This window comes from Anas acuta, chromosome 15 (assembly GCF_963932015.1).
Source record: "Anas acuta chromosome 15, bAnaAcu1.1, whole genome shotgun sequence".
NCBI classification, from domain to species: Eukaryota; Metazoa; Chordata; class Aves; order Anseriformes; family Anatidae; genus Anas; species Anas acuta.
The window spans coordinates 1,870,471-1,892,935 of record NC_088993.1 but is presented as its reverse complement, the minus strand read 5'-3'; the positions used below and the strand labels follow the sequence as shown (position 1 = coordinate 1,892,935).

The window sequence follows — 22,465 nt, the reverse complement described above, 5'->3', positions numbered from 1 at the left end:
AAAACCACTACAAAACACCTTTAAGTGTGTATGTGTAGAGCTTAATTGTATACTCACAAATTTGGAAAACACCCACCCACCCCATTTCAGGCATTAAATACAACCTTTCTGTTCAGCCAGTTTGCTCTAAGTTGTACTCCAGACACCACATCAGTATAAACAAAATTGTGGCATACATTAAAACCCTCCTAACAATCAAGCTGGTCTAAAAGTACTACAGGCTAGTTCTCCTAAGCTAAACAAAACAAGAACTTCTTGTTCTGGCTTGTTCACCTCCAAAGACAAAGACAGACTGGCAATGCGCTTGCTTGCAGGTCAAGGCAGACACACAGAAGGAAAAAGAACCATGTAACCTAAAGATGAGAATAAATGGCTATAAATCAGGTGTGAGCACATTCAGGCTGGAAATTACAGCTCTCAGAGCTCTCAGGTTCTTGGAACAACATTATAATTACCACAGCAGTAAAAAAAAAAATAAATAAATAGAAGAGCTGCCTTCACAAATAGGGATTAAGTGATGGAGTGGGAATAAGCTGGGGAGTAGGGCTGACCCGAGAGGTCCCTCCAGTTGGGTACACCTATGAAGGTTGTGCCAACAGCCTGGTTTGGGTCTCCATATTTTCTGCAACATGCTTTAGCAGGATACACACGGCCTTAGCACTGCTGGATTCCTTCCTTTCCTTCAAAGACTTCAGGTGCTGCTGGGAGCAAAGCCAAGCATAGATCTGTGCAGTGGAGTAACATAGGACACAACCATGGGACCAACAACATGCAAGCGGCTTTAAGGCAGGATTAATTTCTCAGGTGGGTGGTAAAGCTGCAACGAGCAAGGCCTGTACCTCTTCCTGAAGGTGCTCCACAGGTCCCTGCTGCCTCCCAGCACTGGCAGCTCTGGTGCAGGGCTGCAGAGCTCACTGCAGGTTGCTGGCACCATCCTGCCGCAGGTCCAGGGGCTGAGCACACAGCCACCTGCAGCTGGGACAGGGACATGGATGGGGTACTCCAGCGAGCTACTGAGCTGTGGGAAGCTGCCTGGGAACCTGCTCCTGCAGCAAGTAACTGAACTGAGGTGCGGCCAGGCCTCACCCCTGCTTGAGACACTGTGTGACCACATTTCGGTGCTGAGGCTGTCCCCACTCAGTGCCTCATCGGGGCAGGGAGGGACGGACCATGTGTAACACCAGACCTTCTTCATCAGATTGACAGCTTAAATGTGTCATCTGTCTGATCTAATTAACAACAACAAAAAAAAGTAAAGAAACAAAAAAGAAAATAGAAAATGAGAAAAGGGGAGAGAGGGGAGAGACTAACAAACAAAACCCACACCTGCAGCGTTAATTCCAGAATTAACAAAGTTATATGAGCAGATCTCAGAACCTGGGCTCTACTGACTATAGACTTCTGCTTATCCAAAGACTAATCCAGATACAACAGAACAGCTTGAGTGATTTATGTTGTTCCACCTAATTAACCAACAAACAAAGGCAGAAAAGGTCTGTTTTTCCAGATTGAAAGCAATGTGTTTAATTCAGTAGAAATGAAAGCTGATATTGTTTTAACTTTGGCAGATGCTCTATGGAAATTGCAAGCAATTAAATGTGTTACATTCACTGTTGTAACATTTCCAAACTGCTTGTTTTGATTTGGCTATGACTAGCGCTGTATTGGGAAATTTGGATTTTTGTTATTTCAGGGTTTACACATCATCTATCAGGAGTGTGAAAATAACATCTCTATTGACTGTAGAACCGTTGGCTATAAAACGGAAAGCAAACTCTTCCCCCACTACTACTATTTTGTTTCACAGCAACACAGTGGCATGTGACTGGATTTAATACTCAACCCAGCAATCAACCTTCAGAACACCATTTTTACATGCTACTTTGTAACTGTTGCAATGGAAAGGGAAGCTTCAAGATCAGCAGGACTTCTAACACCACTTTTGCTGCAGAGCTGCACCCGGCAGGTGCATGGCTCTGTGGCAGCAGAGCCCGGCCACCTCCTGCCCCAACAGCGATCCACCTCACAGCCCCCTGTGCCGGGTGGGCTGCCCTTACATGCCTGGCTTGGTTCTGAGTTTGAGTTATGCTGCTGGTTTACAGCTTCCACGGACTGAGGGCTGCCAGCCTTGGAGACCAGGTGAGCCCAAAAAACGCATAGCTCAGCAGCAGCACCAGGGACTTCTGCCTGGAAGAAGGGCATGTGTCCCCTTCTGTGCCTGCACTGGGCGCCCAAGGGAGCGTTCAGACCGCCCACCTCTGCTGTCTGCACCCTGTGCAGTTCCAGACAAGGTGTAGCATTTAAGAACCAGAGAAATAAACCACAAATATATATCCTATAGCCATCTCCAAAGGGTGCTTGAGTCAGTCCACTTTCTGCTCAACCTACAGACTCCTGTAAATGTCTCTATACAGCCAGAGGGTTGTATTTTAAGGTCACACCCAAATTATGAGGCTTCATCTGGCATGCACATACCATCATTAAACCTGCCCATGAAACTTCACAGGCAAAATAAAAAGGTGTAATTACATTTTCCTTATTCAGTGAAGAAATAATAATTCCTTTGATGGATGAATTCAGGCCATCAGGCTTTCTCTTGAATCCCACCCAGCAAGATCTGTTTTCTAAAACCTGAGATGCTTATCTTCCTGATGAAGTCATGAGCATCACCTGATACAGTGAGATATATGCTACAAAATTATCTCCTCTCTAAAATAGTAAAGCTTTCAACAAAGACAGTAAATACCAAGACCACACCACAAAGATCACTGGTTTGCTTTGAACATCCAAAAAAAAAAAAAAAACCAAAAAAAAAAAAAAACAACAACCAACCAACCAAACAAAAAAAAAACACGCAAAAAAAGCTACAAACAAAACCTAACAAATGTTGAACAGCTCCAACAGCTCCATGAATGGAATTCCTTAGTGCTGTGGCTTATGTTTCCCCTGCTTTCCATCTGAGACCAATGTGATTTCAATAAAAGACGTGCATTCCTTTCCACTTTCAAATTTGGCTGCGTTGAAATATTATATGGATTTTATATATAAAGTGTTTGGTACACTTCAGAATAAATCTCTTTCTTATTAGTTCCTGTATAAAACAGTGCCTTTTTCTGCTGGGTTTTCTTCCAACAGGAATGTGGCAGTAGGACCTGGAAAGAACATCTTCTGCTGGCTAGCAATACAAAAACCTTGTCCCCAGAGACCTACTTATCTCTAATTAAAAGCATTCTTGTAGTGATTTATGAGGTGGTATCATGTCTTACATGACATTCTAGACACAAATAGAACACAAAGTCTAAGTGCAAAACCAGAATATGCACAAACCAGAGAAGTGAAAAAAAAAAAAAAAAGTCTCCTTGTGCCTTTCATTTTTAAATACCTCTAATTTTTAAATGGACAGGAAAACAGCATTATGAAAGGAGACGGACTACAACTAATATACTTAGCAAACACAGAGGAAGGTCTTGCTCCTCTAAATACCAATATGGGACTCATCAGTTCAACATTCTTCCAATCATTGTAGGAACTTCAAACCCAAGATGGTTAACAACCTTGAGACAAACAACACCACAAAATAAAAGGCATGAAAATGGAAGTGACAGAAAGATACAAAACATCTGGGAAGCAAGAAATGCTAATAAATCAAGGCATGATCAATCGTTAACCATCACCGAATACAAGATGAAGCTGAAGATGATTTCTTTTAAGCAGCGTTGGCCAGAAACAGTAACTATGGCATCTGAGAATTGCAATAGAGCTTGTCTGAGAATATGAAGGCCAAGAGCAGCCATCAGTCTTAACCTGCTCTGTCTGTTGAACAACTTCCATTATTAGCAAGGCTTTAAATCTGTGTAAGCAAATAGCATACAGTGTTTTTCCTCACTGGCAGACCCACAACACAACCAACACTGTTTGGGTGTTTATGACAGAATTCCTTTCAGAGATCACAAATAAATCATACACCACCAGTAGTGTCTTGTCTACTAGTATTGTGTTGTTTTTATTTGAAATAATATCAAGAGACTGTTTTCCTTCCTGAAGGAGTATACTAACAAGAAACCAATCATCTTGTAAGAGATTTCATGGTATTAATGCATTTCACACTTAATGTTGACAGCTAATCAGTTAGCAGAATAATTCCTGGTTTCCTCAAAATCAGCCCGGCCTGGCTGTGTATGTGGCTTACTTGATAAAACCTACGTCAGCCATGCAGCTGAAGTGACAAAACCTGTATGCATCTTTATTCAGCACAGAGGAGGAACCTTCCTACAGGTATCCATTCTCCAGCTTGATTTTACAAGTTTACAATGGGATGCAGAAGGCGCCTCGGGTTTTTCCCCACGCTGAACCACTTGCGTGTGTTCATCACATGCCTGCCCACCTCTGCAGCCACCTGCCATCTGTCCCGGCAGCCCTCTTCCTGAACTGCCCAACACTGCCTGGGCAGCAAAGCTTCCAAAATTCAAGTCATAGAGCAGGTCCAGATGGAAGTGTCATTACAGGGTATTTTTCATTTGACAGCAAAAATATCTGCTCAGGCAGGCAAGAAGGCTTACTTTACACAGCTAACATACCAGCACTGGATGTAAGGAGTCTGAAAGTAAGGGAAGAGAAAGTGCTGCTCTTTCTTTTTTGATGGAGACTGGCCAACCCTAGTTCTAAAACTCCAACCCTATTTCTAAAACTCCTAAAGAACTCTAAGAAAATGTGATTTTACACATCAAAATGTGCAGATTATAGCTATCCCGGGGGTTTCTCCACACACCTCTATAAAGTCAGATACTTCTACGATGCTCAACTGCAGTAATTACTCATCATTTCCAAAGTATTCTCAGGTGCTGAAAAGCAAAGCAAAACCAAACCAAACCAAACCACACCACATCCCTGCACCATGTGAACAAAGCATTTCTGCCAAGAATTTAACAGAGAGACTGAACGGCAGATTTCGTGGCAGTGGGCTCTGATCAAGCCCCAGGGAAGTCAGGGAAAGGCGAGCTGTGCAGTATTCATCCCAGAGATGTCCAAACAAGGAGCTGACCTCTCAGATGGAATACCCAGCTCCACGAGCAGCCCGCGCTGCTGAAGCTGAATGCCACTCCAGTACCTAGCACATTAACGTCCCAGGTGTCAGCCGGGCATCACAGCTGCAAAAAGCACCAACGGGACAGGCAGAATGGCTTTTTGGACCTGTAGCTCGACTCAAGTGGAAAAACGCCTAGCGCTGGCAAAAATGCCATAAACCCAAATCTGCACTGAATTATATATAAATGTATTTTCCTTCCACTAGAGGGGGTGAGCTGCCAAAAACAATCAAATCTTACCGTAGTGCACGCAAACTCCGTTCAAATCCCATCAACGAGAAAAAAGAAAAAAAAAGAGCAGAGAAGAGAGACGGCGAACTTCGGGAGGCCCGGCCCGGCCCCACACAGCCCCTTGGGGGGCGGCCGGGTCGAGCTCCGTGGTCGGTACGGAGGGGGGCAGCGTAGTAAACAACTCCCCCCTCCGCCCCCCCCCCCCCCCAGATAATATTTTCGTATTTTTGTCGCGGTTTCTTCCTCCCCCCGGTTGCAAAGCGGCTCCCCCCTTCCCTCACGCACCTCCCGTCCCGTCCGGTCCCGGTGCCAGCGCCAGTCCCCAGCTCCTCACGTCCCCCGCCCGGCCCGGCCGTACTCACTGCCGGGGGCCGGCGGCGGCTCTCCGCCCGGGTGCAACCGTCCGGCGGCGGCGGCGGCTGCCTCCTGCCCTCCCTCCTGCAGAAATGATGTCAGACGCGGGCTGGGTGGGGAAAGAAAATAATTTTCAAAAGTGCTCCTCGGCCGCCTGCGAAGGCAGAGGTGTCTCCGTGCGTGTGTGTGTGTGTGCGCGCCCCGAGAGGGAGGGACGGGGCGAGCACGGGAGAAACTTTACCCCGCCCGTTTCCACCCCGCCGCCCCCTGCGGCCGGGGCAGTGCCGTGAGCGCGAGGGGAAGGTGTTCCCGGGGCAGGCTGTGGCAGCCCGCCGAGGGCGGGCGGGGAGCAGGATGCGCGCCCGTCGAGGCGGGACGGGCCGCCCGGGAGTGCCGCGCTCTGCCCGCCGCCCGGCACTGAGGGACGGCGCAGTGCCCGCCAGGCTCTGCGGCGAGCGCCTTCAGTGGTACCAGCGAGGATGGATGGCACTTGTGGGGGGGGGAAGGGAGACCCCCAGGGGGACGTGGCGGGGCGCCCGGGAGGCGCCATTTCGCGTCGGTAGCCCGCCGCGGTAACGCGCCTCCTCAACGCCGCCGCCCCGCTGAGGCGCCGGGGACCGGCGGTTCCGCAGCCGTCGGCTGCTTGTCAGGAGGCCGCCCGTTCCTCCTCCCGGCCGGGCTCGGTGCGAAAAGGCCCGGGACCAGGGGAGCTGGCAGGCTGAGCCGCTGAGGGAGTGAGGGAGCGGCCCGAGACCGACCGGAGAGACAGTCATGTTAAGGCAAAGCCTGCTTCACGGAGAACGTTATCTCCGCTGAAGCGGAGATGACAGAAGTCATCTTTTTCGTCGGAGAGAAAAAAAATTCTGTCGCCAGCCGGGCGATGCTACTCACAAACTGAAGACTAATTCAACTTTTGTTTGCCTTGCAGATTTCAGTGTTGGTACAGCCTCTTTGCTTGCTCAGAGGGCTAGAAGGTCTCATCTGCTGTTCCTAGTAAGTTCCTATCACTGCTTAAAGTTGTTTCCTCAAGTCTTTACACAAACAGTAGCTATACAGTTGAGCAAAACACTCTGTTATTTACTACTCAAAAACTAGTAGCATGACCTGAATTACTTCATTGCACCTTCACCCTCTGAAGTGCAGTGCTTGGGGCTACAAGCAGCTGTGAGAAATCTCCTGCCTTGCTAAAAAGTTACAGTCTAAAGGTGAAAGAGTCCCATCACATGTACATGCACCACCATGCCAACCTCTAGGAGCAATTCAATTGGAGAAGATGATATTGTGACAGAAATCCCTGCTGCTGTATCAGTCACTCAGTTTGCAATTAGCTTTAACTCTGTAACAATTTCCAAATTTCAAAAGCAAACAAACAAACAAAAAGTTATGCTCATAAATCAGTTTAGAATCACACATAGGAATATCCAGTACCATAAACAGTACAAACTGCAGAACTGTAGATTTCTATATGGTCATATATCCCAAGTTTCTGTGTAGGAGGGACTGACAAAGTCCTCTAGTGGCTGCTACTGTTGACCATTCAATATTTTCTGGTAATTGCTGTGTAGTTAGACAGGAATGAGAATACAAAGTGGCTCTAAGAGGAGATGCTTGTAGATTTGAAGGAGCAGAAGAAGGAAGCTTGGGAGCATCAGCAGAAGAGGGGTCTCTGCTTGTTAATCCCCGGGGAATTTCAGGGAAGAAAGTGGTACCTTGTGCTGAGCCAACCACTAGCAGCATAGGCAGCCTGACCTCCACCAGGATGAAGCATTAGAGCTGCAGTTATTTAAAACATTCCCTTCGTACACAGACCTAAGTGTGCCAGTGGAATTGTGCTATTAAACAGAACACTTGGTTTTTAAACAAAAGATGTTGTTGCTTACAACTTAAGTGACTAGAAAGAGGAAAATTGGTTGTTCTATCTCATTATATACTGCACTAAAGGCATTGCTTGCTAGAATGTGTGTAATGTTGCCCCTATAAGAAAGCACAGTAACATTTAGTGGTAAAAATAATCCCCATCTTTCTTCTTCATTAATTTCTCTTGCCTGTGTTTTTAATTGTTGTATAGTTGTCATCCATATTTCATTCTTAGAAGCTAAGAATAAATATTTTGCAAGCAGTATCAACACACTGCCAGATGACTTAAGGCTTTAACTGGAAACAAGTTATCCAGATTTTACTTTTCAGCCTTATGCTGGACGGATGTTCTTCGAGTGATCTTTTTTAATGCATTGCTAAGTGTCTCAAAAGTGCTGTTGACCCCTTTCCTGACTCCTCTTTGGCCTGTTTGCATGGAGAATAACACTGTGAAGGAAAAGGTGGCATATCCAAGTACCTCCCTTGGCAAAATTATGTGGAAAGATAAGCTTTTGAAAGCAAAATTACTGATGATAGAATTCTTAGTGAGCAAACACAAGACAACCATTCTGTGTCAGTTCTTCCTGCTTGTCTTGTCATATCCTAGACTGCATCTTTACAACCAGGTGTAATTTGTAAATGAGCAGATGTTTCTCTCCCACTATCAGCTGTTGTACTCTGAATGAGCAGTGGGCACAATTTACCCATAATAAGTCTTTTTTCTATTAGGTATTCACTTTTATAATCAAGGGACTTTTGGTCTCAAAGAAGGTCTCAAAAGTGCGGGCTGTGTAGCCATTATGACCAAGAGAGTATTATAGAAATTCAGGCTGAAGTGTTGGTCTTAGTAGCATATTTGTATGCACGAGATACTGAAATTTTGATGTGAAAAAGCTTGTAGATGATTTGCAGATATGTCAAGGAAGACCATGATATCAGTGTTGCTCTGATTAATTTAGAATTAAATAGAATAATAGTAATTTCTTTTTTTTTGCATTTAGTGATTACATAGCTACAGTTTTTAAATCTTCATTCACAAATATGTAGAAATAGGAAATAACAGTGAAGTTCCACAATGAGATATAGTTAAACAGAGAATCAGTGTTCTAACAGAAGTATTGATAACAACAATCTCTCCTTTCCAGCATTACTGTTTGTTTTAGAACATGCGTTATATCAGAGTTCTCAAAAGCTGTTGTTCACTGAGAAATTTCAGTAGGGTTTCATAGAAACGTAGAATCACAGAATATCCCGAGTTGGAAGGGACCCACAAGGACCACTGAGTCCAATTCCTGTGTCCGCAAAGGACCACTCAAACATCAGACCATATGCAGTGTCCAAATGCTCCTTGATGTCTGTCAGGCTCAGTGCCATGACTACATCTCTGCGGAGCCTGTTCCAGTGCCCAACCACCCTCTTGGTGAAGAACCTTTTCCTGATAATGAGCCTGAACCTGAACTCCTGCAGGTTCAAGCCATTTCCTTGGGTTTGATTCTTACTATTTCTTTGGACAAGCCAAAAATATGTGAGTTGTGCTGCCTTTTTTCTTTTTATTATTTATTAAAAAAGTTTTTATTAATCTGCTAGGAAGAATGGTATGGATGTCTGTATTCTGTGAGCAACCAACTGAAAGTTGTATCCTTGCTCTTTCTCACTGCCACTGAACAGGGCAGGACATCTGTAAGCTGAAAGATCCAAAACTATACTGTTATGACAAAAGATAGGACTACTTGCAGACAAAGCTGATTTCAATGTAGGGATGTGAAGAAGGCGATAGAAGCCTTAATTTAGCACTCAGATATGATGCTGAAGAGTCTTACTTTCCATAAGGCTTTTCAGACATAATGTATCATTAGTGAAATAAATGGGACTAGACGATAAAATCTCTCAGCTTTTCCATTGTAAAGAAATACAAATGTTATTTTGCTTTTAAAAAATAGCTTGGCTTTCTCATCAATTTATGGAAAAGTTTCTTAAAAATTTAAGGACAGTGGGAAGGGAATACATTTTTCATGGTGTGTATTGACAGCATTATGTATAATTTTCTTTTTCACACATTATTTGTTTTTGCTGTGTTTACACCTACAGAAGTATAGAAAAATCCAAGTTGGAATAGACCTCAGAAGATCACCTGTTCCAAACTTGTATTGAAAACAGGGCCTTAGATCAGGTTATCTAAGAGGCTGTCTGAGTAAGTCTTGAATATTACTGGTACGGTAGATTCAGCACTTCTTTAGACAAACTCACAATGAAGATTTTTTTCTTATATCCAGACAATTTTCTGTGGAGCATCTTGTATCCATTGCTTCTTGTCCTGCCACTGTGTGTCCTTGTGAAGGGAGTACCTCCACCTACTCTGTAACTATCTTTCAGGTATTAGAATACCATGAGGCCACCCCTGAGGCTTTTCTTTCCTAGGCTAAACAAACCCAATTCTTTGAGGATTTCTTTATATGTCTAGTTCTTCAGCTCTCTGATCATCTTAATGTCCCTCTTCTTGGCCCTCTATAATTTTTCAATGTTTCACTTGAACTGGGAAGACCAAAACTGGACCCAGTATTCCCTGTGTGGGCTAAAAAGTGGAATCCAGTGGAATCCAGTGGAATAACTACATTCTTTAATCTTCTGACAGCTCTTGATAACATGACCCAGCAGGTGACAAACCTTTGTAGCAAGGACATGCTGCTGTCTCATGTGTAGCTTGCCCATCACAGTCCCCAGGGCCTTTTCTGCAAAGCTGCTCCCTGGGCAGCTGGAACCCAGCCTAAATTGTTTCTTGTCATCGCTCAGTCCACATTGCAGGACTTTGCACTTGTTGAGCTTTGTTGAATTTTATGTAGTTCCTGTCTGTTCCTTTTTGTCAAGGTTCTTCTGATTTGCAGCCCTGCCACCTTGCTTATCAACTGCATCTCTCAAGTCGGTATAGTCTGTGAACTTGCTGAGTGAGCATGCCCTCAGTGCTACCATCCAGGTCGCTAATAAAGACATTAAACAGTAGTTAGTGGTCTTGGTATTGTCACCCAAAGGATTCTGCGGGTCACCAGCTGGACATTGCAGCACTGGTCACAAATTTTTGAGCCAGCCAATTTTCCAACCATTCATTGTCTAGTTCTCCAGTCTGCATGTCACCAAAATGATGATAATATTAACCATTTCGCCAAGGCTTTGATGTTGAAGGGGTCTTTCTCTTCCTGTAGTTGTTTCCGTCTGTTCTGGTTAGTTTTGCTCTACCTCCCACTTACTGCATCTCTTGTGTTTGAATATAGGATGGCTACCGTTCTAGACTTGGTGGCTCATGTATACCCATAAACAGTAGCACATGAGTTGGTATAAGGGGTTTATATAAAAAGCTTGTGTAAGATGACCCAAAAATTTATTCTCTTTTCAGGTTGAGTTGAAATTACAAACTTTTTAGTACAACACTTCTACTTTAGCATCTGAATTAGAAGAAAGAAAGTCTGAATATAATGGCCTTCTTTAGCAAGTTTAGACCTGTTTTTTAAGCACCAGCAGATGTTTCATATATTCCTCAAGGTATTAGTTGAATTGAAGTCCAATAAGATCTCTCATCTATTCTTCTGTAATGTCAAAAATTAGATCTGATTGAAATATCGGATCTCTACCTTTGCATTTATTTTCTGGTGATTGATGTGTATAAATGAGTGAGAAAATGACCTTTCCATAGCAAGTTTTTTTTTTTTTTTTTTTTTTTTTTTGACAGTTATCTTCTAAAATGTAGGCTGTAGGTTGCAAGTTTCCTCTTAGTTTCTGTCTCCCAGCAGGGTGGATGCTGAATTAACCCAGTCATTGATTCCTATGGCTGGGAAAAAAATAAATAAATAAAAAGAAAAAAAAAAAAAGGAGAGAGAATGACTGTATTCCTGTTTGAGCTGTGTTTTTTCTTTATTAGTTTTTCGTGTGAAGAGGCAGTAATTGCCAAATGCTTAGGAAGGTGTAGAATGAACTTCAAAGCATTCTTAAAAGAACACTGATAGAAGAAATGTCATGTGCACTTCAGGTATAGTAGCATGGGGAAAACGAGCACACAGCTTTATGTTTTTGAAAGGTCAGCTTACACATGAGGTGCACAAAACAGCCATTTGTAACACTTCGTCTGGTGCTTTCTGTGAACAGTAAAAGTTGCCTGCACTTTGTGGTGCTGTCATTCACAGAGCTTCCTATGCTGCATCTTTAGTCTTTCCATTGTTAGTCACTTCTTCTTAGTGTAAGAAATAGCTATATTGTAAGTGTAAGGCAAATAGCTATGCAGGAATACAAAGGTGAAACCTATATTTTGTTCATTTAGACTTAAAAATTCTTACAGGGCGTTCTGTAAAATAGGGCCTGGATAGTTCAAAGGTAATATGAAACACAACTGTAAATGCTCAGCCTCGGAAGGTTTGGTAATCTGGAACTGAGATGCCTAAACTACTTTCTTTGGAAACATCCATGCCGTATTATGCAACACACAAAGTGTTAGGGATAGAATTAATCTACTTATAAAACATATGTTTTTTGGAGAAAAATCATGATCTGCTAATGCTCAAAATCCAGATGAATATGATTTCTTCCTCCTGCGGGCCTTAGGAAATATGCTGGAGAATGATTCCACCATTGGACAGCTCTGTGAGGGGAGGAAGGGACAAAGCAACAAGGCTTCTTCTCTCTCTTTGTTCTTTAAAAGGCCATACAAAGGGAGCTGCCAGATGTAGAACATCAGCTCACTGACTTCATTAGCCACCAGCCACCTTACAAACCACTGAGGCACACCGAGGTTCTCACAGCTTTGCCCTCACCACTTCTTCCCACCTGTCAGTGTCAGAGGGTTCTTTGCTTTTGTCCTGGAGAGCCCTGGTATACCTGTAGAAAGTGTTTCACACCTTTACAACCTCTAGTGTGCCCTTGGTAAACAACCTTACTCACATATCCTTTACCACTCCAGCCTTGGGAGCACTCTGTCTTCCCCCCAAAGAAACGTAACAAGGTTAAGTAAGAGCTGTAGCTTCCCAATAATCCTTGACTGTTTGAGAACTGAAGTCCTCATTTAGGCTTGCTGAGCATAGAACAGTGTTCTGAGAAACTTATGAAATCCTGAGAACTCTGAAGATGCTTTCTTTTTCTTACTTCCCAGGCTCCATCTCAATGAGTACACCTCCCCAACTGCCCTTTATTCTGCTGTCACCTGCTGAACCAAATGGTGTGTGAGTCCTTCCCTCCCCAAAAATACATCTGAAAATGAAAGCCTTTAGGTAGCTGCAGTAAGGCTTTGCTGAAACAAGTGAAAGACTTAGGCGTAAATAGCACAGAATATCAGGGAGGTCTGTTCCATGATTTATGCAGTAGACATATAGGATATATTATTTCCAATTTTCCTTTTCTTTCCCATGTTGATCTGCAGGACCTGTGGAGATTGTTTAATTGAAAAGGAAGAGCTCGCCCTTCCTTTTCTTCCCCACTCTTGCATGTTCTCTTGAAAAATGCTCTTTTTGTATTAAAGTTGTAGGAAACCAGTAAGAATTCTTTAAGGAAACCAATAAAAATTCTGACAAAACTAGCCAAAGCAAACTGTGTTGCTGCCCCTGGAAAAGTTATTACTGGATCTGACAAAGCTATTTGCCAGTGCAGTGATTTCATTATGAGAACTTTCTAAAAGCAGTATTTCAGAAAATGGTTATGGATGATGATGGCAAAAGCATTCAGTCCAGCAGTGGTGAAATCAGAAGGATATTTTGTTTCTGCTGGCTGGTGTCTCTCTTTAGCCCATATGCAGAGATCTTCTACTTAGTCATGAGTTGTGCAGACTCATGATAATAGTAAATAAAAAAATAAGCTCAGTAATCAGATCTAGCTGTTAAAATCTGTAAACTTAGGTTTTGACAGCCTAGCTTTGTTTGGAAAACGAAAGGAAAGAAATTGGAAAGGACTAAAGGCAAGCCACAACTAAAAAATAAATTGTGGAGCCTCTGAAGTACAGTACAGTATGTCAAGGACTTCATATATTACAAATAAACTTGTATGTTTCTTTCCATCCTGCCAAAACAATTGCAATAGCAACCCAACCCTCTAAATCTATCAGCTTTACTAATCAAACACAGAAGAAAAAGACTTCTAACCAGTTACTGTGCTAGAGATATGAAAACAGTAGTCTAGATCTTGATATTAAAAAAGAGGACATGTTATTAAAAATAAGGACTTGGTCACAGAAAACTTACAATTGTTTGAAATCTGCTGACATGTGTGGTTAAAATGGCAAGACTAAGATATGATTGGGCAAACAAAATCCAAAACAAGGTCAAAGTGCCCTCCAATAAAGAAACAATTTTGAAAAGTAGCCACTTGTACTGCTTAGATAAAGATTATATTTTGTCAGTTTGGTTACTGACCTTGTCACCCAGAAAGCAGAAATCTTGAACTGCTCACAAGTTATTAAGAACAAATTAAAAAACTTGCTTGCCTGTGCCTCAAGATAATTGCTCATTTTCAGCATATTTCAAATAACATCAGATGTTTAGAATGTAGGAAATGAATAAATGTCATTTTTCATCTCATCTGTAAAGTGAAAGAAGCTATTTAGAATTCCTATTTTCTACTAATATCCAAGCACACAAAGAGACTTACCATTCGCAGCAAAAGATGAATGACAAGAAGCTCTACCAGTGAGGACCCTGTCCTGATGTGTGACTTTGTTCTGTACAATACACTTGTAAATACCCAGAACTAGACTCTCATCCATCTATAAGGTGCTTTACTGTGGGGCCCATGCAGGAACTGACAGCATTCCTTCAGCTTTCCCACTTAAACGGCAAGCCTCTGTGCAGACACACTTCTCTGCATATAAATTTGTGCACACATACACACGTACACTTCCAAATATGTACGCATAAAAATTCCAGTCCATGAACTGGGTCATCTGAAAAGAATTTTTGGATTAACATATCTGAGGGCTAGCACACGCTACAAAAGCTCTTACTGTATGCCATTTGGAAATGCATTATCTTTGTTTACGATTATAGTATGTCTCCATGCATGCAAAGTGTTAGCTCCTTCTAAGGCTGTCTGTTAGAAGATCAGAACATTGCTCCTACTGAGCCTTACGTAAGTTTAAGTATTTAATGATCACTTTGCTAAATCTCACAAGAAAAGCATTACAGGAAAGGGAGAACACTCAGCCTCTACAGATTTTAGCACACACCAAAGTCAGTGTGATATGCATTTGGATTTGGATGTGCTCCTTGTGAGCATTTTGGTGCTGTGTGAAACGACAATGAACTAGATTCTGACCTCAGATACGCATTTCTAAATCTCATTGACTTAACTGTCTGTTGCCACAGACAGGATTTGGACCTGTGTACTTTTAAAAACTTCTTACAGAGTGGAATTTGTTTCATAGTGATTACAAGAATTAACACTAAATGGGCATAACATGAGCCCAACCATTACTAAGAACTAAAGTTTTTATTGAGTTACAGACTATTCTAATAACAAACATAAATTAAAGGTATTAACAAGTCTTGCAAATTTTACATTTTAACTTCTACTATGTAAACAGTGCAAAAGGGTATTGAGAGACAGCCATGTGTTGTAATTCTTGCATCATCATTAGGAATCTCAAAGCACTTAGCATTTTCTCAAAGACAATCACAGGAATATTGGGTATGAGGGTAAAAGGCTTTATTCATATTCAAAAAAAGAAGAAAATATCATCTAAAAGAAGCCCAAAATTATTTTGTGAAACCTATCATTTTTTAAGCCAATCACAAAATGTACTTATGTTTGAATGTAGGTACTTGGCAATACTAAAATGCAGGTCTTCGTACAAAAATAAATAAATAAATAATAAATAAATAATCCCCAAAGCAAGCGAAGCTGTATTGTAATAGCTGGAACCTATATATACACTAATTTTAAGTAAACTTTGGGAAGTAAGTAAATGCCATAGTGTTGCAGCAAGCTGTAAAGATCACTTTGTCAGAAAGGGTATGGACGAGAGCTACTGGTTAGTTTAAACAAAGACTATTAATGAGTGGAAAAACTTTGAAGCTGAGAAGGAAAATACTAACAAGAGAGGTCTGTCGGCACCGTGCTTGCAGCCCTGGGTGTGTGTGGCCCTCCTCCCTTTTCCCTCTGACCTGCTGCCTGTTTCCACAGGAAACAAACACATGTAAGTCAGAGGAAATCGAAGTGTACTCCGCCAGGCAGGCCGTTTGTCCAGGACTGACGTCTGCCCGTCAGAATAGGTACTGAATAAGTTGGGCAATTTGAACAGCATCCCTGGGAGCAAACTGCGCAGTGTTGGGGTTTAGATCAAGGACAGGACTTTGCGGAAGGTAGGAGCAGCACTGTAAGTTTTAAGTGAAAGCCATTAAAAAATGTATTTTTATTTTTTAAGAGGTAGTGTGATTAGGATGATCAAGAAGTGACATAAGGCAAAGTACAGGATTTTTGCAAATAAGTTTTCAGTAGGTGGAGGGGCATCAGGGAGGTACCTGCAAAAGAAGGGGAGAGCAACAGCTCAGGGCATAATCTGGTGGGTTTAGCAGAAACAGCAATTTTTGAGTGAGATCAAACTGCATGGCTTGTACAGTACCTACGTTCAGGACCTGGCTCTTCAACCTGATCTGCAAATACTTGTGTTGAGAAAGAGGGAGATGTATTTGCCTAACAAAGAGGAGAGCAAATTTAGCTAAGCTGAATTTCCCCACTGATTGGAGGTGAAGTCTTCTGTGGAAACAAGTGCTGTTCTGGGAAAGGGTTTCTTTCTCCCTCTCTTCTTTCCCCCACCTCATTCCAGGACTTGAACACTTGCAACTGTTTCCTTGCCAGGTAAATATCATCCACCACACACTTGGATCCACTTCGTTGCTTCTTGCATTTATCCTGCGATCAGTCTAGACTTGTCTCGCATTGCTTTGCATTCCTGGCAATTTTAAGGAAACATATGTCTTGTTGGCAGCATGCAGGCTGCTCAGATTGAACGAGATGCGGCCGGAGTGCCCAGGCTGGCCTGCTTTCAGAAAACCACAACAGCCTCATAGCTCTACCTTTTAAGAATCCCATCTAAACGGTGTTGCTTTCTTTTCTCTGCAGTTAAAATGTCACGTAGGACGCTGTTTACAATCCTACCAGTGGAAAACCATATTCTCATATAACAGCTAGCCTTGCAGTTTTTCTTCTTTGATTTACTGAGCGAATATATATCTCAATTTTGTTCCTGCACAAAGCCATTTTACAGGTGTGTCTTCACAAAGATTTGACAGCAAATATAATCCAAAATATTTCAGAAGGAAAGGAATAACATGAGTTCACATTTCCATACAAGTTGTGTAACTCATTTGATGTGCTTAGCTCGTGGAGGAACCAAATGGGCCAAGGTCTTCTCTTGAGATCATCTTGTCCTGAAGGTTAAAAGTTTGGTAGGAGGGCACTCCCAGCAATGAATGAAAGTTTCAAAATCTGATTATTTATTTATTTATTTATTTGAGAGTGGGCAGGTAACCAAAACCCTCTCTTGAGGAGCTCATTGAACAATGCAGAAGGTTTTGGGGATTGCTTCTTTTCTTTTTGAGGTAAATTATTCTGTTGGTTAGAATACAAGCTCAAGACTGCAGAGACTTCACTAGATTTACTTTTCTTGTAATGATCACATCACTTCTTACCTAGGAAACGGACTTTATACTTACCTGCCATCCAGGCTTATTATGAAGCTTAATCAGCCTGTCAGAAACTAATTCTATGAACCTTTCAAGATGGTGGCTATGTTTATTTCCATTGAACTGATATGGTTCTTACTGATGCACTTTTGCTTTGCCTATCGTGATGATCTGAGACTTACTTGTATCTAAAGAATGATAGAGACAGAAAAATGTTGCTTGAAAGACAGAAGTAAGACTGTCTAGCTCAGTATTTAAATCCTCCAGGGGTGGAAATCCCACCGCCTCTCTCTGGGCCTGTCTTGGTGTTGTACTGCCCTCCTGGTAAAGAAGGTTTTCCTAATGTCAAGCCTGAACCCTCAGAGCTGCAATGCATGATCGTTGCCCTTGCTATGCTGTTTAATGGCATGTAGGAGAGTTTAGCTCCAATGTCTTCATAAATCCCTTTCAAACAGTTGTAGGCAGTTATTAGAATTCCCGTTAGCCTCCTCTTCACCAAACTAAACAAATGCTCTCTTTGTAGAATGTATATGAAATTTCCTGCACAACACAGTGTGAAACAAGCAGGGAGAGAATAAGCAGGAGAGCTAGATGAGAGCGTGGTGCCACAGCAGCTGTGTCTCATGAGTAGCACTGAAGTATCTGTAGGGTTGAGGTGCACGACACTTTGCTATGCTCACTTCACCAGAGGGTATCTGGTAGTGAGGATGACAAGGAGTTTCTTAGCAATGGCATTTTTTTTTAGAATCTAAGGACATATTTATGTCATCAGTTCCCTATTTGGTCAGGTTTTAGATGCAGATAAGTGAATCATTATAGGTATCAGAAAGTTGACATTTCTAAAAATGACAGCTGTGCATAGAATGTGAATGGTATGTGCCTAACCATTTTCTGCTGTCTCTACTTAAATGTGTTAATGTGTGCCTAGGTTACTCTAGGAATTAAGATCTGTGAGGCTGCAGGACCCAAGTTCTGGAAGCCCCTATACAAAGAGAATTACATTTAATATTAAATCAGTCAGGACATATGTTAATTTATATTTTTGTATAACCTACAATGTGTCTTAGGGATAAAGAAACTATGGCCCTTAATCGCACAACAGCAACAACATTATCTTGCTCCCAGTTATGTATAAATTCATCATTTAAAGCTCTGTGTTTCTTTATGTAAGTAATAATATGCACTTGAAAATTGTTCCCTGTGGCACCGCGCCATATGTTATAATGAAAGCACTATAAGAATGTTACACATGACCTGTTTGGCCCACTCTGTTTTAGTTTAATCTGTCACTGTGTCAGGGTGAGAGAATATTTCCATTTTAGTAAAGTTTACAGGTTTTGATTGCATTTATTTTGTCCATATACAAGCATGATTGGCAAAACATATAATTCACTAAATCAAAGTATCTACCCTAAGAGGATTTTGAGAGTAGAGACAGATGATTTGTTTCAACAGCACAAAGCTAAGGGGATGTTGGGACATAAGAATGTAGGTGTAGGTGATATTGTATATTGGAATTAGCCTAATGTTAAAGAATATATAAATAAAATAAAGGAGAAAAAATTGTTTTAAGGTTTCATCCTCTACTCATAGTCTGAGCATTCTTTCAAGGAAAGGATAACAGATCAGTAATGCTCACGTGCGTAGCTGTATGGAAGGTAACAGTGATGTGTTGTTGTTTTTTATGAGCAACTGAATGGGGACATGCTAAGATAGATAGTCACTGTAGATGCAGTACATTATCTACAATAGTGCTTTGATAACTTTATCTATAAAGCTACTTCTCCTTTTCCTCTGTTATTTCATATTCATAGCTTATGAAGTAAAGGAGGTTATTTCAGCTAGTAGCAGTATGTGCTTTCATACAATGGGTAAGATATATGCAAAACAATGTAGGTTTCTCACTTCTTGCATTCAAGACTGTGGAAAGCTGATAAACATGGAAGTCATGACAAAATTTATGGGTGTTTTTTGGCAAATGTAGTTGTATGCATAATAAATTGATGCCCTAATCATTTTTCAGATTTCTAAGCCATTTAAGTGCAATGGCTTAAGTGAAGTTCATAAGTATCTGCTGGTTTTGTTGAAAAACATGGAAAAATCTTTTCCTCTGTTCTGTAATAAACTTACATTAACCAAGAGTATAGTCCTAAATATCATTCAGTAATTTTGCTTCCTGTAGCCCAATCATTTTTGACTGCTAATTAGACGTCTGCCTTTTTGTTTAAAGAGCAAACAGTACAGCAGTCTGCAATCTGTTTAGCTTAACTTCACGAGAAGGGTGTTAAAATTCTTCAGGGTCTGTCATGTTCATCCTTTGTTGATAACAGTAGTCCCTCTTTGAAAAGATTTACTGCTTAGCAAACATGTTTCAGTTCATTAATGATTTATGAAGTCACGGAATGCACAAGATTTCTAGCCACTTTTAGTGGGAATTGTAAGAATTGGACTTTTAGTTCAGTATAAAAGTAAGAATGCCTTTTGTAAGGAAACATGTACAAGTCTATGTTAAATAAGTTTTTAATTGCTTGCAGTGCATTTCTATGGTAACCTTTGTCCGATGACATATCTGTTCCAGAATCTCTTGAATTATTTAGCTTGTCCAATGTGATGGTTTGCAAAGAACTGTGAACTCATCAATGATAAATCACACTCCCTGAGCAATATATACACAAATAAACACTATATATATGCATATATAATATGTATACACTGAAGATATAGACAATAAAGTCTATAGTCTATAATCAATGTAGATTTACACTATGGGTTGTATACTACCGGTCTTCCATAATTCAATCAACAAAAATTGCTCAGAGAAACAAAATCCCAGGAGCATCATATCATCTTTCATGCTGGAAGGTTACAAGGAAAAAAAAGGCACCAAGATCAGATCACAGAGCAGAATTTCTCCCTTGATAGCAAGGCTGCGTAATGCGTGGTCTGCTCTTGCATCTGCCAGCTGCAGTCAGACAGACTGCACTGCTGAACAGAAGTTGGAAGAGATTAGATAATACAGGGAGTAAATAATAAAGTGGGGCATGAAATACTTTTGTTTGTTTGTTTTTCCAGTAATTTCCACTTATTGCCCTTGTAGTGGAGAAGTGAACATAAAGAACATTTGAAACATCTCATGTTATCTTTCTCCTTTGTTCAAGGAGGTAATGCTGGTCTGCACACACACAGTGAAAGGAAGAGTGCTGCTAGAAAACCAGACCGGATTGGCACTCAATCTGGTCTTTAACAGTGCAATAAATACCCAAATTTAAAAAATGTAAATATCATAGGGTAAAATGCCTAATTTTAGCAACACTATTAACATACAGTCAGTTATATTACAGTTACTATTACTATTCATTTAACTTCCAAAGTTTTTCCTATTCCAAAGACAAAGTGGTTATATCATTCTAAAAGCTCTGTCTATTTTGTAATATTTATTTTAGAACTATTCAAACACACATATGCTGCTTAACCATAAAATGCACTGTAAGAGCATATTATTACAGTAAATCTTAGAGAGATGATCAAGTAATATTTTAACTAATACATAGGGAGCAGAAAAACTAGCAGGTAGCTTGCAAGAGCACTGCTGTAATCTACCTCTAGTTTCTTTGGACCTGCAAATCTTTGTGAATAAAGAAATAGAAAATAGGAATTACATCCTGACCATTGTGTGTGTCACCTTCAAGGCTTCGATTTTACAAGCAAAACAGATGCAGTCACAGTTTCTGAACTGAGCTTTTGAAGCCTTTTCATTCACAGTGTCCCTTCCAAACCCTACAGTTCTGTGATTCTGTGATTCTGTGATTCTGTGAACCTTATAATCCACCCACCTCTAGAAGCATATCAAGCATGAACAGTATGAGCCCAGGGGGTCCATGTAAGAGAAAGTTGTTCCTTAAACACTGAAATGAATTTTAACTTTTAGCACAGAATCCTGTTAAACCCACAGTTACTATAATTGTGTTCTGTGTATGCAGTTGGGAAGCCTTAATTTTATAGTCTCAATCATGATTTTAAAGGCTGCATTGTGTTTATGCTTTGACATTTTAGAATATTAAAGTTTTACAAATGTGTAAATAGAGTTTTCTATCCAATTGTTTCTGCTTAATACCTTTTATCAAACAAGATGAATTTAGCAGGTCAGTCCTGCAGTGTCTGTTTACTCCTAGGGTACTGGTCTCTCAGCTGAAGCTAAATGAGTAAGTGATTTCTTTTACAGTGGATCAGAGGGGCTGGGAAATGGAATCTATTTCAACTTGCCTGCTTCAGTTCTTAGAACTCACGCTACATACTACATACATGTCAGTTAGTGTCTTTGTTTCTTATTTTAGCTATCCTTTATAATCCTCTTTGTAGTACATGGAGAAGAAAGAGAAGAAAGAGATTTTGGTTTCGCAGTTACTTAGGTCATTCACCAGGTATTTTGTGTATCATGCCTACTACGAACAGAGCAGACTATAATCTACATAGGAATGTTTGAATTAAGAATCAGAAAATTAATACGACTTCTTTAAACTAACCAGCAAATTGGAAGGATATAACTCCTGGGTTAAACAGAAGGCTGCACGCAGTCTAACACCACACACCTACCATTCCTAAACTGTTGCTATCTGAAAATGAGAGATTTAATTTGTTAGGAAAAGCAATTTGTGCAATAGATAAATCACTCCAGAGTCAAATCTTACAAAGCAGAATCATTGATTCTGATCTAACATTATTATGATCACTGTCTCCATTTTCTTCTGGGTTTAAAGAGACAGTGTCACAATAGCACTGGTCATTCTGCATCAATGGTAGGCAGGGCTAGTTCTTCACTGTGGTATCTGTTTCATATGTCTCTTCCTAGCAGCTCTCATCACATTAAACAAGATTTGCACAGGTGAGATGTAAAACTGTCTCTGAGCTATGTTAGTTGTACCAAGCTCCCAAGCTTTTGCAATTGTCACCTTGAGGGGTTTCCTTCAGAGGCTGGGCAAAAAAACAGAGTAAGAAGAATAACATTTTCCCTTGACCTTTCATGACTGGAGGTGGGGTGGGAGAGTTGCTTTCTATGGCAATAAATCTGTTATGAAAACAAATCTCTCGGTGGTTTCATGTATGGGATAAGATTAACATACATGTATGTGCTCCAGTATATCTCTGACTCTCTGTTCTGTTGTGCTTAATACAAAACTGAGGTGACATTTTCTGCTCCTGTGGTTCTTTACTTTTTTACTTATTTGTGCATCTCCTTCTGGCCCTTTGTTCCATGACATTTTTAGCTATAAGCCTCTCTGGCCTTTTTCT

At 41.0% G+C, this 22,465-nt stretch overlaps 1 protein-coding gene and 1 long non-coding RNA gene across 10 annotated transcripts in view; one reads left to right on the top strand and one right to left on the bottom strand.

Annotated features, from left to right (window-relative positions):
- Nucleotides 1-14,327, bottom strand: part of EMP2 (epithelial membrane protein 2) — a 28,457-nt gene extending 14,130 nt beyond the window's left edge. For 2 of the 6 annotated variants that reach the window (XM_068699819.1, XM_068699816.1), the window contains exon 1: nt 5,678-5,904. The gene's annotated coding sequence lies outside the window, so the exon portion shown is untranslated. Of the gene's footprint in view, nt 1-5,600; nt 5,905-14,144 lie in introns of those variants that run through there. The other 4 variants (XM_068699821.1, XM_068699817.1, XM_068699822.1 and 1 more) reach the window with 4 other exon arrangements.
- The window catches only part of LOC137865074 (uncharacterized), a 93,735-nt gene continuing 77,265 nt past the window's right edge, over nt 5,996-22,465 (top strand). For all 4 annotated transcript variants that reach the window (XR_011101746.1, XR_011101748.1, XR_011101745.1 and 1 more), the window contains exons 1-2: nt 5,996-6,136; nt 6,598-6,662. This is a non-coding gene — a long non-coding RNA (uncharacterized lncRNA). The remainder of the gene's footprint in view (nt 6,137-6,597; nt 6,663-22,465) is intronic.